Consider the following 16418-nt stretch of genomic DNA (forward strand, 5'->3'; position numbering starts at 1 on the left):
AAAAAATGTTAAAAAATCAAATTTAAAAGCTCTTTATCTGAATGCACGTAGCATTTGTACCAAAATAGATGAATTGACGGTACAAATAGATACAAATGGGTATGATCTGACAGCCATTACAGAGACGTGGTTGCAAGGTGACCAGGACTGGGAATTAAATATTCAGGGATATCTGACAATTCGGAAGGACAGACAGAAAGGAAAAGGAGGTGGGGTAGCTCAGTTAATAAAGGATGAGATCAGTGCATTAGTGAGAAATGATATTGGCTCAGAAGATCAAGATATTAAAATCAGTTTGGGTGGAGATAAGAAATAATAAGGGGAAAAAAGTCGCTGGTGGGCGTAGTCTATAGGCCCCCTAAACCTCTTTCCTGCTTTCTCTCCATACCCCTTGATCCCTTTAGTCGGAAGGGCCACATCTAACTCCATTTTGAATATATCTAACAAAATGGCCTCAACAACTTTCTGTGGTAGAGAATTCCACAGGTTCACAATTCTCTGAGTTAAGAAGTTTTTCTTCATCTCGGTCCTAAATGGCTTACCCCTTATCCTTCGACTGAGAGTCCTGGTTCTGGACTTCCCCAACATCGGAAACATTCTTCCTGCATCTAACCTGTCCAATCCCGTCAGAATTTTATATGTTCTATTAGATCCCCTCTCATTCTTCTAAATTACAGTGCATACAAGCCTAGTTGATCCAGTCTTTCTTCATATGTCAGTCCTGCCATCCCGGGAATCAGTCTGGTGAACCTTTGCTGCACCCCCCTCAATAGCAAGAATGTCCTTCCTTGGATTAGGAGACCAAAACTGTACACAGTATTCAAGGTATGGCCTCACCAAGGCCCTATACAACTGCAGTAAGACCTCCCTGCTCCTGTACTCAAATCTTTTCGCTATGAAGGCCAACATGCCATTTGCCTTCTTCACCACCTGCTGTACCTGCATGCCAACTTTCAATGACTGATGAACCATGACACCCAGGTCTCGTTGCACCTCCCCTTTTCCTAATCTGTCACCATTCAGATAATATTCTGCTTTCCTGTTTTTGCCATCAAAGTGGATAACTTCACATTTATCCACATTATACTGCATCTGCCATGCATTTATCCACTCAACTAACCTGTCCAAGTCACCCTGCAGCCTCTTAGCATCTCCTCACAGCTCACACTGCCACCCAGCTTAGTGTCATCTTCAAACCTGGAGATATTACATTCAATTCCTTCGTCTAAATCATTAATGGATATTGTAAATAGCTGGGGTCCCAGCACTGAACCTTGCGGCACCCCACTAGTCACTGCCTGCCATTCTGAAAAGGACCCGTTTATTCCCACTCTTTGCTTTATGTCTGCCAACCAGTTCTCTATCCACGTCAATACATTACCCCCAATACCATGTGCTTTAATTCTGCACACCAATCTCTTGTGTGGGACCTTGTCAAAAGCCTTTTGAAAGTCCAAATGCACCACATCCACTGGTTCTCCGTTGTCCACTCTACTAGTTACATCCTCAAAAAATTCTAAAAGATTTGTCAAGCATGATTTCCCTTTCATAAATCCATGCTGACTTGTACCAATCCTGTCACTGCTTTCCAAATGTGCTGCTATTGCATCTTTAATAATTGATTCCAACATTTTCCCACTACCAATGTCAGGCTATAATTACCCGTTTTCTCTCTCCCTCCTTTTTTAAAAAGTGGGGTTACATTAGCTACCCTCCAATCCATAGGAACTGATCCAGAGTCGAGAGACTGTTGGAAAATGATCACCAATGGATCCACTATTTCTCGGGCCACTTCCTTAAGTACTCTGGGATGCAGACCATCAGGCCCCAGGGATTTATCGGCCATCAATTTCCCCAACACAATTTCCTGACTAATAAGGATTTCCTTCAGTTCCTCCTCCTTGCTAGACCCTTGGTCCCCTAGTATTTCTGGAAGGTTATTTGTGTCTTCCTTAGGTGAAGACAGAACCAAAGTATTTGTTCAATTGGTCTGTCATTTCTTTGTTCCCTCTTATAAATTCACCTGATTCTGACTGCAAGGGACCTACATTTGTCTTCATTAATCTTTTTCTCTTCACATATCTATAGAAGCTTTTGCAGTCAGTTTTTAATGTTCCCTGCAAGCTTACACTCATGCTCTATTTTCCCCCTCCTAATTAAACCCTCTGTCCTCCAATGCTGAATTCTAAATTTCTCCCAGTCCTCAGGTTTGCTGCTTTTTCTGGCCAATTTATATGCCTCTTCCTTGGATTTAACACTATCCCTAATTTCCCTTGTTAGCCACGGTTGAGCCACCTTTCCAGTTTTATTTTTACGCCAGACAGGGATGTACAATTGTTAAAGTTCATCCATGTGATCTTTAAATGTCTGCCATTGCTTATCCACTGTAAACCCTTTTAGTATAATTTGCCAGTATATCCTAGCCAATTCATGTCTCATACCATCAAAGTTACCTTTCTTGAATTTCAGGACCCTAGTCTCTGAATTAACTGTGTCACTCTTCATCTTAATGAAGAATTCTACCATATTATGGTCACTCTTCTCCAAGGGGCCTCGCACACCAAGATTGCAAATGAATCCTCTCATTACACATCACCCAGTCTAGGATGGCCAGCTCTCGAGTTGGTTCCTCGACATATTGGTCGAGAAAACCATCCTTTATACACTCCAGGAAATCCTCCTCCACTGTATTGCTACCAGTTTGGTTAGCCCAATCTATATGTAGATTAAAATCACCCATGATAACTGCTGTATCTTTATTGCATGTGTCCCTAATTTCCTGTTTGATACCATCCCCAGCCTCACTACTACTGTTTGGTGGTATGTACATAACTCCCACTAGTGTTTTCTGCCCTTTTTTGTTCCTCAGCAAACCTGATTCCACATCATCCAAGCTCATGTATTGAACCAGCCTCACTACCCCACCTCCTTTTCCTTTCTGTCTATGCTTCCTGAATATTGAATACCCCTGGATGTTGAGTTCCCAGCCTTGGTCACCCTGGAGCATTGTCTCCGTAATCCCAATTACATCATATCCGTTAACAGCTGCCTGCGCAGTTAATTCATCCACCTTATTACGAATGCTCCTTGCATTGAGACACAGAGCCTTCAGGCTTGTTTTTTTTTAATTCTTTGTCCTTTTAGAATTATGTTGAAATGTGGCCCTTTTTGACTTTTGCCTTTGATTTCTCTGCCCTCCACTTTTACTTATCTCCTTTCTACCTTTTGCTTCTGCCCCCATTTTATTTCCCTCTGTCTCCCTGCATAGATTCCCATTCCCCTGCCATGTTAATTTAACTCCTCCCCAACAGCACTAGCAAACACTCCCCCTAGGACATTAGTTCCGGTCCTGCCCAGGTGCAGACCGTCCGGTTTGTACTGGTCCCACCTTCCCCAGAACCGGTTCTAATGTCCCAGGAATTTGAATCCCTCCCTCTTGCACCATTCCTCAAGCCATGTATTCATCTTAACTATCCTGCTATTTCTACTCTGAACAGTACTTTGTGGAACCAGGGAGCAAGCTATCTTAGATCTGGTGCTGTGCAATGAGACAGGATTAATAAACGATCTCCTAGTAAAGGATCCTCTAGGAATGAGTGACCATAATATGGTTGAATTTTGGACCTAAGCTTAAATAAAGGAGACTACAAAAGGTATAAAGGCAGAGTTGGCTAAAGTGGACTGGGAAAATAGATTAAAGTGTGGGACGGTTGATGAGCAGTGGCAGATATTTAAGGAGATATTTCATAACTCTCAACAAAAATATATTCCAATGAGAAGGAAAGACTAAGAAAAGGGGTAACCATCCATGGCTAACTAAAGAATTAAGTGATGGTATCAAATCAAACATAAGGGCAGTGGGTAGCCAGAGGATTGAGAAACTTTCAAAAGCCAGCAAAGAACGACTGAAAAAAAAAAGAGGGAAGATAGATAATGAAAACAATGGGAGGGAGGAACTTAATACAATCACTAAAGTAGCCGTACTTGGTAAAAAAAAAAAAAATGGGACTAAAGGCAGACAAATCCCCTGGACCTGATTGCTTACATCCTAGGGTCTTAAAAGAAGTGGCTGCAGAGATAGTGGATGCATTGGTTGTAATCTACCAAAATTCCCTGGATTCTGGAGAGGTCCACAACTTATGAGGAAAGGTTGAGTAGGTTGGGCCTCTATTCATTAGAATTCAGAACAATGAGAGGTGATCTTATCAAAACGTATAAGTTTATGAGGGAGCTTGACAGGGTTAATGCAGAGAGGATGTTTCCACTGATAGAGGAGACTAGAACTAGGGGGCATAGTTTCAGAACTGAGATAAGGAGGAACTTCTTCTCTCAGAGGGTCGTGAAACTTTGGAATTCTCTGCCCCAGAGAGCCGTGGAGGCTGGGTCATTGAATATATTTAAGGTGGAGATCGACAAATTTTTGAATGATAAGGGAGTAAAGGGTTAAGGGGAGCGGGCAGGGAAGTGGAGTTGAGGCCATGATCAGATCAGCTATGATCTTATTGAAAGGCGGAGCAGGCTCAAGGGGCAAATGGCCAATGTTCAATTCCCATCTTGTGCTGATTTAGTGGATCTCAGTGGGGAGCAATTCGTGGTTACAATTGGCCTCAGCACCATGGCAGGGAAGCTGGGGCAAAAAATGACGTGTTCTTGACCACTATCTGATAACCCTTGCTACAAAGTACATGTGGGCGTGTGCAGGATCACTATCAGGGCCGTTTCCCCATTCCAGTGATTAAATTCCCTGCCAGTGTTCAATACCTAGGCTTCCACATGAGTAGCAGCTCTTGAAGGGCCAGACCAGAGGGATGCCACCCAGTGGAACTGCAACACAGCAAAAGTCAACACTGCTCAAGAGATAGAGAGAAAAAGCCAAGCACAGCAAGGTTAAGAGAGAGAGATGGAAAGGGGACAGTGGAGGGAGTTTCAGCATTTAGAAATGAAACAGAAGTTCCTGTAACGAAACATCAGGAAATAGTCACTCTGGACAGGAGAAGCAGTCATTATTCCAATGGGAATCCAAACATTCCTATTTATAGCAATACGGCTATTCCAACAATGATGATACAAGACCCTGGGAGTGGCGACTCGGAGGCAGTGTACCTACATCTGCCTGGGAGGGGTGGGAAAATCAGTCAGCTATTTTTCACAATGAGTACCCAAGTTACAAGGCTGCTGGTTTTCCAGGGGAAGACAGTGAAAAGCTGGTTGTGATCTAGATTTGTCGCTGAGCTGTCAGCTAGCACATTCTCTCCCAATTCAGTTCCTGTTCGAAGCTGCTTTTCCACTATGCTAGTGTCTCCCCATGCACAGATCTCAGCCCCGGCAAACAACTACTTGCATTTATAAAGGGCCGTTAACATCGTAAAACGCCCCAAGGCAATTCACAGAAACATTAAGAAAACGACACCGAGCAACGCGAGATATTACCAAAAGCTTGGTCAACGAGGTCGGTTTTAAGGACGAGAGCGAGATAGAGAGACTCTGGGAGACAATTCCAAGCCTCAGGGCTTCAGCAGTTGAAGGCACACCCACCAATGGTGAGACGAAGGAAGTAGGGGACGGACAAAAGGGCAGATTTGGAGGAACATCTCGACCAAGTAAATTTGCCACATTTGCTCAAGCCAGCAGCTTAAAATTGATCTAGTAATACATTAATACGAATACTGTAGCCATCACATACAATAATCGAGAAAGCAGAAAGGTGTGGGTTGTGACTGCACTGATTGCATACACAGCCTGACAGGTGGGGGCCTGCAGCTTCTGTTCACTGTCATTACAACGCAAGATAACCACTCACAGGCAATTGCATTACACAAATGGTATTTCTAACTCACTGTCCCTTATCGGTGCTTCCAGCAGCAGATTCTGCGAGTCATTTCCCCTCAACAACGGCAAGAGAGCTGACACGCAGACTGAATCCCCATAAATAACCCAATGACATGGTCAAGGTGTCTGGTGTTTGGAGCGAGCTGCTGCATAACAGCAGGGCTCACAATCAAAAGGGAACTGCTGCACACGGCATATTAAATAACAACTGTAACAAAGGGTACTTGGGCCAGTGTCCAAGGAAAGGTACCCCAGTGAGAGTCAGTGTGTGTGGGACTGTACCCCAGTGAGAGTCAGTGTATGTGGGACTGTACTCCAGAGAGAGTCAGTGTGTGGGGGACTGTACCCCAGTGAGTCAGTGTGTGGGGGACTGTACCCCAGTGAGAGTCAGTGTGTGTGGGACTGTACCCCAGTGAGTCAGTGTGTGGGGGACTGTACCCCAGTGAGAGTCAGTGTGTGTGGGACTGTACCCCAGTGAGAGTCAGTGTATGTGGGACTGTACCCCAGAGAGAGTCAGTGTATGTGGGACTGTACCCCAGAGAGAGTCAGTGTGTGGGGGACTGTACCCCAGTGAGAGTCAGTGTGTGGGGGACTGTACCCCAGTGAGAGTCAGTGTGTGGGGGACTGTACCCCAGTGAGAGTCAGTGTGTGGGGGACTGTACCCCAGTGAGAGTCAGTGTATGTGGGACTGTACCCCAGAGAGAGTCAGTGTGTGGGGGACTGTACCCCAGTGAGAGTCAGTGTGTGGGGGACTGTACCCCAGTAAAACCGATCAGGGCGCGCACGCTTTTTATGTCCAATTGATATACGTGTTAGTTACGTAATTAAAAAAGCACAATCACTGACGTCACCCACAATTTCAACACTTGGAAGAAGGGACTGAGTGTAACGTAGCCAAGTTTGCCTATGTTACAAAGATGGGAGGAAAAGCAATGTGTGAGGAGGGCACAAAAAAATCTGCAAAAGGACACAGACAGACTAAGTGAATGGACAAAAATTTGGCAGATGGAGTATAATGTTGGAAAGTGTGAGGTCATGCTCTTTAATTTTTTTTCTGCCAAAGTGCAAGTTATTATTTAAATGGAGAAAGATTGCAAAGTGCTGCAGTACAGCGGGACCTGGGGGTACTTGTGCATGAAACACAAAAGGATAGTATGCAGGTACAGCAAGTGATCAGGAAGGCCAATGGAATCTTGGCCTTTATTGTAAAGGGGATGGAGTATAAAAGCAGGGAACTCTTGCTACAGCTATGTAAGGTATTGGTGAGGCCACATTTGGTTTCCATATTTACGAAAGGATACACTTGCTTTGAGGGAGTTCAGAGAAAGTTCACTAGGTTGATTCCGGGGATGAGGTGGTTGACTTATGAGGAAAGGTTGAGGAGGTTGGGCCTCTACTCATTAGAATTCAGAAGAATGAGAGGTGATCTTATCGAAACTTGACTCGGTGGATGCAGAGAGGATGTTTCCACTGATGGGGAAGACAAGAACTTGAGAGCATGATCTTAGAATAAGGGGCTGCCCATTTAAAAGAGAGATAAGGAGAAATTTCTTCTCACAGGGTTGTAAATCTGTGGAATTCTCTGCCTCAGAGAGCTGTGGAAGCTGGGACATTGAATAAATTTGAGACAGAAATAGACAGTTTCTTTAATGATAAGGGGATAAGGGGTTATGGGGAGCGGGCGGAGAAGTGGAGCCGAGTCCTTTATCAGATCAGCCATGATCTTATTGAATGGCGGAGCAGGCTCGAGGGGCCGTATGGCCTACTACTGCTCCCATTTCTTATGTTCTTATGAGTCTGAGGGCCCATAGCAAATGCAGAGCAGGGATGTTGGCACTCGTAGGCAGCAGAGCCCCAGACAGGGCTGAGCTGCCTCATGATGGATTCCACTCGAGTCACCAACATCCAGTACCACACGAGAGGTTGCTTTGCTTAAGTCCAATTGTCAGAAAGTGAAAAACAGAGACTTTAAAATACTGACCACAACTGAAGATACAGCAGCAGGCTCGGGGGTTCAGTAGCATTTGCCAACAGTGACATCAGGTGCCAGGAGCCAGAACTGCGCGCTTAAATATCACAAACAAAGCTTGTGCTGGGATAACACCAAAACAGTTCCCAGCCCCGTCACACACCCAGTCACAGCCCATGCCCCCATCACACTACCACCGCCCCCCCCTTCCCAGGACCCCCCCGCCCCCTCCATCCCCAGCAAACCCCCACACCGCTCTCCCTCCCCTGCTCCAGCCCCTCCCCCTGCTCCTCCCAGCGTACATTTTTAGTTAAGATCCTGATCAGCCATGAAGGGACAGCTTTTCCTCCCTCTCTTTCTTCCTGTCTGAGGTTTATTTTGTCTTTTCAGTAAAAGCGAAGCATTTGCTGACAGTTTAAATCTGAGCTGTTGTCGAACCTCCTTTTCCAGCTCCTTTTCAAATTATTTGAAAAAACGAAAACTCAGAAGAGTTGCTGCAGCACGATGAAAGGGACACTTCCACTCCTCCAGCATCCCAGGAATAGCTCCTCACTGCACATGCTCAGCTCCAGCATCCCAGGAATAGCTCCTCACTGCACATGCTCGGCTCCAGCATCCCGGGAATAGCTCCTCACTGCACATGCTCGGCTCCAGCATCCCAGGAATAGCTCCTCACTGCACATGCTCGGCTCCAGCATCCCGGGAATTGCTCCTCATTGCACATGCTCGGCTTCAGCATCCCGGGAATAGCTCCTCACTGCACATGCTCGGCTTCAGCATCCCGGGAATAGCTCCTCACTGCACATGCTCGGCTCCAGCATTCCAGGAATAGCTCCTCACTGCACATGCTCGGCTTCAGCATCCCGGGAATAGCTCCTCACTGCACATGCTCGGCTTCAGCATCCCGGGAATAGCTCCTCACTGCATATGCTCGGCTCCAGCATCCCGGGAATTGCTCCTCACTGCACATGCTCGGCTCCAGCATCCCGGGAATAGCTCCTCATTGCACATGCTCGGCTCCAGCATCCCGGGAATAGCTCCTCACTGCACATGCTCGGCTCCAGCATTCCGGGAAGAGCTCCTCACTGCACATGCTCGGCTTCAGCATCCCTGGAATAGCTCCTCACTGCACATGCTCGGCTTCAGCATCCCGGGAATAGCTCCTCACTGCATATGCTCGGCTCCAGCATCCCGGGAATTGCTCCTCACTGCACATGCTCGGCTCTAGCATCCCGGGAATAGCTCCTCACTGCACATGCTCGGCTCCAGCATTCCGGGAATAGCTCCTCACTGCACATGCTCGGCTTCAGCATCCCGGGAATAGCTCCTCACTGCACATGCTCGGCTTCAGCATCCCGGGAATAGCTCCTCACTGCATATGCTCGGCTCCAGCATCCCGGGAATTGCTCCTCACTGCATATGCTCGGCTCCAGCATCCCGGGAATAGCTCCTCACTGCACATGCTCGGCTCCAGCATTCCAGGAATAGCTCCTCACTGCACATGCTCGGCTTCAGCATCCCGGGAATAGCTCCTCACTGCATATGCTCGGCTCCAGCATCCCGGGAATAGCTCCTCACTGCACATGCTCGGCTTCAGCATCCCGGGAATAGCTCCTCACTGCATATGCTCGGCTCCAGCATCCCGGGAATTGCTCCTCACTGCATATGCTCGGCGCCAGCATCCCGGGAATAGCTCCTCACTGCACATGCTCGGCTCCAGCATTCCAGGAATAGCTCCTCACTGCACATGCTCGGCTCCAGCATCCCGGGAATAGCACACATCAGTGTAGTTAGTAATCTCCTGCAGCATATTTCTCATCTGCTTTTGGGCTGTGGGCAACAGAGGCAAGGCTGGCATTTACTGCCCATCGCTGGTTGGCCTCGAGAAGGCGGTGCTAGGCTTTCTTCTTGCACCGAGCAGACCATGTGGTGAATGTGCTCCCACAATGCTGTTACTAAGGGAGTTCCAGAATATTAGCCCAGCAATGCTGTCCAAGTCAGGGCGAGGTGTCTGCATCACATTGCTACTGCTGTCCTCCTTGGTTGTAGAGATTGCTAAGCTTGGAGGTGCTCGTGAAGTAACCTTGATGAGTTGCTGCAGTGCCTCCTGTTAGTCACACACACTGCAGCCACAGCGCATCAATATTAGAGGGACTAAATACCAAGTTGAATGACAGGGGCTCTGATCAAGCAGAGCCTGCTCTGCTCTGGAAGGGTTTTGAGCTTGTTGAGTATTGTTGCAGCTAAACCCATCCAGGCAAGGGCAGAGTATTCCATCACATGTCTGACTTGAGCTTTGGAGGTGGTAGAGTAGTTTTAAGGTTCAGGAAGTGAGCCATTCATCACAGAATACCCTGCTCTATCACCAATGGTGATATGGTTGGTCCAGTTAAATTTTTGGTTAGTGGTGACCCCCAAGATGTTGATGGTGGGGTATTCAGTGATGGTAATGCTGGGGAAGGTTGGGGAAGGTGTTTGGACCTTTAGTTGTTGGAGTGGGTTATTTTATGGCACTGATGTGGTGTGAATGTTCCCTGCAGCTTGTCTGCCCAAGTCTGGATATTATCCAGGCCCAGTGTAGGCTGGTTTGGGACCCTGCGAGAGGACAAGAACTCATTAAACCATGGTAAAAGGGGACATGGAGGTGCACAGAGAGGAGGGTACAATAAACTGTTTAGAGCACTAAAATGGCATCAGATGTAAAAGAGCGGTTATCGAAGTTAGAATTCTAAAAGATAAAATGAACAGTGAAATTAAGAGAGATAAGCAGTTGGAATATTAATATATTTTCCGGAGATAGAATAGCAGCTGGCTCCCACATCTTTGCACTGCACCAGTTATCTGCGAGATTGTTGAAGTGGGCCACATGATAAAGGAGGGGATGGATCACATCCCCTGACTCAGGGAACAAGAATCCTCGGGTTCTCAAGGGGATAGGATGGTTTTCAGACACCAGCTCTGGTTATGGAGGAATCACTGAATACTGGTCAAATCGCACAGCACTGTGTGCAAACACATGTGGAAACTCTATTTAAAAAGGATGTTAGAACTGACCCAGATACTAACAGGCCATAAGAGTAATATTAAGAGATGCAATAATACTCTGGCCACTGAGGAGTCCTGCAATAATGGAAACCATTTTCAAGGGTGGGCTGGTAAAGAACAAAAGGCGGCGGTCATATAGTTATGCAATCTCCTGGAGGCCAAACTACAGACAACACTCCTACATTTAAATTTTACACCACTGGGCTTTCTAAACAATCAGTGGCAGCATGTACCATGTCAGTTAGCTGGCTGGGTGTCCACATCCGTATCAAGAAAGTGACTTGTTTGCATGGGGCAATATTTTCCACGTGGAAAGGATACCTCAACTTGAGAGGGTGTAGAGCTTTTACTGAGCAGCAGTATACGGAGCATCATAAATGGAAACATAAATGGAAACACCCAAGCCCCTCATATCAACCCAGTGACTGACATGAACTTAAAAAAAGAGATTTCACTTCATTAATGTCTGGATTGTGACAATTCATCACAACTATACCGTGCACGTCACTGCCGATATTGTGGGCACTCTTGTAATGTCTTCCTGTCGATAGTGTGGTGGGCAGGAAGTTCGGCAGGACCCAGGTACAGCAGAAGTGTGGTGAGAGATGGCGGCGGAGGAGCGGCGAGAGATGGCGGGGCTCAGGAACGATGTGATTGGGGCCCAGGAGAGGCGACAGCCCCAGGGGTAGCATGGGCCAGCCCACATTGTGATGTGTGCGCGCACTGGGTCCGTGCAGCAGAGCTGGTCGCCAGTCGTCCTGGTTAATCCTTGCACCTGGACCAAGACCTTGCTCTGTCAAAAAAATCCACTCACAGGCATCTTCCACCATTCAGGATGTAGTTTGGGACCTGGAATTTTAGGTCCTTCATTGAAACACCTGTGAACTCATCCCTTTTTGGTGTGGAAGCAAGTCATCCTCGATACAAGGGACTGCCTAATAATATACTATTATGAGACTCGTGTGTACCATGCCAGGAATGTTGTCAGGAATAGGGAGATTGGACGGATAGCCCCTAGGTGGGCTGCCCACCTTAGTGCTATTTAAGACCTCCTTCCCCCAAGAAATTCCAGAACGTTCCCTTAACAGAGGGGTCAACAACCAGTGGGCATAGATTTAAAGTAATTGGTAGAAGGTTTAGAGGGGATTTGAGGGGAAATTTCTTCACCCAGAGGGTAGTGGGGGTCTGGAACTCACTGCCTGAAAGGGTGGTAGAGGCAGAAACCCTCACCACATTTAAAAAATACTTCGATGTGCATTTGAAGTGCTGTAATCTACAGGGCTACGAACCCAGAGCTGGAAAGTGGGATGAGGCTGGAGAGCTCTTTGTTGGCCAGCAGGGACACGATGGGCCGAAATGACCTCCTTCCGTGCTGTAAACTTCTATGGTTCTGTGAACGCGAGTTGGACGCAGATACAGTGAAGCAGCGGCCCCAAGTCGAGTTGGTGGTGAACACACCGTGGACTCAGGGCAGGGGAGGAGGAGGAGAACGAGGTCCAGCGAGCGTCTCCAGAATCAGCACCATCTGCTGCATGCTGCCAGAGTTACCACACAGCAGGAGCTGAGAAGTGCCAGCGGAGGATGAGGAGGAAGAGGAAAAAATAATGACGGAGACTTCATCGCAGGAAGAGTGATGGGCTCGTGGCAGACAACACTTTCAATGAAATGTATGATGCAGTCCCAGCACAATCAGTGCAGCCCAATCTGTCACCGTACAGTGTCCCAATAACCACCATGCCATCCATTCTCATCTAATCTATCACACATGCCAATCTTCACACCCTTCTGAAACAAACTCTCTGGACTAAGTGAAATAAAGTGCAATTTGTTTTTTCACCTGTAATGTTTCATTTTCCTCTCGCTCAGCCTCAATAATGCACATCATCTACTGCTATCCTGTCAGGACCTGCCCCAGTGGGAGCAGTATGATGGCTGGCTACTAGCCCTCTGTTTTGGCCACCTGCTTTGTGGAACAGTTAGCTTACATTTAATGCTGAGCATACAAATGCTCATTTAGACAGCTTCAGATACGCCAACTTTCGGATCACTTTATGGAGGTGACTAAGTGAAGGGCAGCGCTGATAAACCCCCCAGCCCACTGGATCAGCCCGGCTCCCAGAACTCTTACCTTCACTTCAACAAGACCAGCCATTCCTGCAGCTCACCAGCAGCTCAGTCACAGCACAGATATTCCACTGCACACCGTCCCAGAGCACTTGCCTCTCCTCGTTTCCTTCCAGTGCCTGTGAGAAAGGAGAGCAGTGTGTAAAGGTCAGTGCCATTCTTAAAACAGGTACACGTGAGTCACAGCCATTACCCCCAAGAGGCGCCCTCCTCCCTTCCCTCCCTTCCCTCCCCTCCACCCCCTTCCCTACCTTTCTCCCACTTCCTCATTGTGTTATAGAATGATAAAGTACAGCTCAGCCTACATGCTGCCGCTTGCTTTAGAATTGATATGGGAAAAGTTTATGGTTTAAAAAGGCTCAAACAGCACTACCCTCCTTACAAGCAACCACAGCTTCCTGAGGCTTTAGTCAACCATTGAATTCAATGTCCATTGTGTAACTTCTTTTTCAACTCATCAGATCATCACCAAAATCACTCTTATTCCATTCTTTTCTAAGCCTATTTCCTGCATACAGGGGACAATACTCAACATGGGATTCGTCGTGTGATTTCTGGACCCACATTTAACCCCTTCAGTGTGTTGGCATGGCTCAGTGGGAGCACTCTCGCCTCGAAGTCAGAAGGTCCTGGAGTCAGAAGGTCCTGGAGTCAGACACCACTCCAGAGCGGAGCACAGAATCCAGGCTAACACCGCATGAGCGAGGAATCGACACGGTACAGCAAAGGGCTCGATTCTAAAAAAGTACCAGACTGTCAACTAAAGGCAGAAGGCTAAATCCAAGCACTAAATGCAAATAGGTTTACAAATGCCTCACCATAAATTTTGTCATGGTCTCGAAAAACTTTTTATTATTTTGCCCACCAACTTCCTCCTCTTCCAAAGGTGCTTGCTCTCACGGGGATACAGTGTCGTTGGGCCATTCTTGGCGGGGAGGTGGTACATCCTCAATGGTGGGGGGAGTAATTATTGGTCTCAACCGCCTGCCACGTCCTCAGCCAATATTCACAAGACTCTTTGACGTTGACCATCAAAAGCCTTTAAAGTGAGCACAAGCACTTCATAGCAGGGATCAGTGGGCAGCAATCAGGAGCGAGACCCCTTCCCTAGCCCTGATGCTCAAATCAGTTTCAGCGCCCTAGCTGAGCTCCCAAATCTTCGATCCACAGGCACGTCCAGCTTAAATATATTTACAATACACAGCTTCATGCTGCCGCAGGGTGACCACATTCTGAGTTGCCTTCCAGCTCAGCAACAGTCCGACAAAGCCACACTCACCAAGATCTGCCCCCAGCCCAGCGAGTGCCACCGTCCCGTTCCGCGGTGGGGGGAGGGCGAGGGTCGTCATCCCATCCCTCCAATTAAATATTGGGAAGACCGAAGCCATTGCCTTCAGTCCCCATCACAAGCCCACTCCGTAGCCACCGACTCCATCCTTCTCCCTGGCAACTGTCGGAGGCTGAACCAGACCATGCACAACCTTGGTGTCATATTTGACCCCGAGACAGTTTCTGACCACATATCTGCGCTATCACTGCAACACCTATTTTCACCTCCATAAAATGGCCCGACCCCATCCCGCCTCAGCTCATCAGCTGCTGAAACTCAGTATTGCCTTTGTTACCGCTAGACTTGACTCTTGTAACGCACTCCTGGCTGGCCTCCCATGTTCTACCCTCCGTAAACTTGGGAGCATCGAAAATTCAGCTGCCCGTGTCCAAACTCGCATCAAGTCCCATTCACCAATCACCCCCTGTGTTCGCTGACCTACATTGGCTTCCGGTTAACCAACGCCTCGATTTTAGAACCGTCATCCTTGTTTTCAAATCCCTCCATGGCCCTCGCCCCTCCCTATCTCAAATCTCCTCCAGTCCCACAACCCACCAAGATATCTGCGTTCCTCTAAACCTAGCCTCTTGCACAGAGCCGATCTTAACCACTCCACCACTGGCGGCCTTGCCTTCAGCTGCCAAAGCACTGCTCTGGAATTCCCTCCCTAAACCTTTCCACCTCACTTTCCTCCTTCCCTCCTTTAAGACGCTCCTCTGCCCCAAAATCTCCTTCTGTGGCTCATTTTTTGTTTCTCGCGCTCCTGTGAAGCGCTTGGGGTGTTTTATTAAGTTAAAGGTGCTATACAAATGCAAGGTGTTGTTGCAAAATGTTTTTGAAGCCAAGTGCCAACCTATCCTTCATTACCCCCTCCCCACCGCTCGCCCCTCACCCTCTCCCTATCCCTATCACCCCCACCTGCACCTCCCCTATCAGTTCCCCCAACCATTGCCCCCTCTCCAAACAACCCCAACCCTGCCCTCTCACCCACTCCACGATCAATCCCCCTCACTATCACCTGCATAGACATACACACCAATACAATAGCTATTCTCCTTTGTTGCACAGAAGAGTCACCTTTTTACCCTTCCCATCACCCTATGCTCGGTGAAAATGGGAGGTTCACAAATTTGGTTTCCACATCCTTGTGGCTTGGGCCGGAGCGAAAGGACATACCGACATCCACACTGATGCTGCACCATCCAAATCCTCGACCACATCTCCTGGGCAAGAGGGACAGGCATCTTTCCACTCACAGGCTGTCCCACCTCGACTCAGCTCTCCCCCTGGCCCCAGCAGCAGAGCCTCATGACTTGCAGACTCAGGCTTTCTGTGAAGGTGAAAGGGGCAGGTGTTTGGGGCCATGTAAAGGGAGCAAGTGGATAGGCATGGGGATGATAAGCCAGGTGCAGGGAGCATGAGGGCTGGAGTAGGGGGCGGGAGGCTAAGGCAGGGGTGGGGGTGGGGGGCAGGGGTGGGCAAGGATAAGTGGGCTGGTGGGGAGGGAAGCTGAGTTAGGGGGGATGTGGGGGCCGGGGGAGGGGGGAATTGGACAGGTGGGCCAGGGGAGGGGGGCGTGATGGGACAGGTGTGCCGGGGGAGGGGGATGGGACAGGTGGGCCGGGGGGGGTGATGGGACAGGTGGGCTGGGGGGTGATGGGACAGGTGGGCTGGGGGGGGGGGGTGATGGGACAGGTGGGCTGGGGGGGGGGGGGGTGGGTGATGGGACAGGTGGGCTGGGGGGGGGGGGTGATGGGACAGGTGGGCTGGGGGGGGGGGCGGGGGAGGATGGGACAGGTGGGTGATGGGACAGGTGGGCTGGGGGGAGGGGCGGGGGCGGGGGAGGATGGGACAGGTGGGCGATGGGACAGGTGGGCTGGGGGGGGTGATGGGACAGGTGGGCTGTGGGGAGAAGGATGGGACAGGTGAGCCGTGGGGGGGGCTCCCTCACCTGTAAGTTGCTGTGCCCATGGTCTGTGAACCGGAGGCCTGTCACACCTGCCCCGGTGGGCGGGGGATGTGGGGGAGGGCCGGGGCCGGGGTCCGTCCCCTGGACCCGGCACCCCGCTCCGGGCACAGCCGCCGCTCGGCCTCTCACCAACTTACGCCGGAAGCACCGCC

General features: G+C 48.9%; 1 protein-coding gene across 6 annotated transcripts in view; it reads right to left on the reverse strand.

The window, feature by feature from the left end:
• Positions 1-16418, reverse strand: part of LOC139234015 (KAT8 regulatory NSL complex subunit 1-like) — a 217478-nt gene that overhangs the window by 157670 nt on the left and 43390 nt on the right. For 2 of the 6 annotated variants that reach the window (XM_070864834.1, XM_070864844.1), the window contains exons 1-2: positions 15474-15750; positions 12972-13086 (exon numbers count right to left, since the gene is read on the reverse strand). The gene's annotated coding sequence lies outside the window, so the exon portion shown is untranslated. Of the gene's footprint in view, positions 1-12971; positions 13087-15374; positions 15443-15473; positions 15751-16248; positions 16390-16418 lie in introns of those variants that run through there. The other 4 variants (XM_070864840.1, XM_070864837.1, XM_070864836.1 and 1 more) reach the window with 3 other exon arrangements.

This window comes from Pristiophorus japonicus, chromosome 21 (genome assembly GCF_044704955.1).
Source record: "Pristiophorus japonicus isolate sPriJap1 chromosome 21, sPriJap1.hap1, whole genome shotgun sequence".
Taxonomy (NCBI): Eukaryota; Metazoa; Chordata; class Chondrichthyes; family Pristiophoridae; genus Pristiophorus; species Pristiophorus japonicus.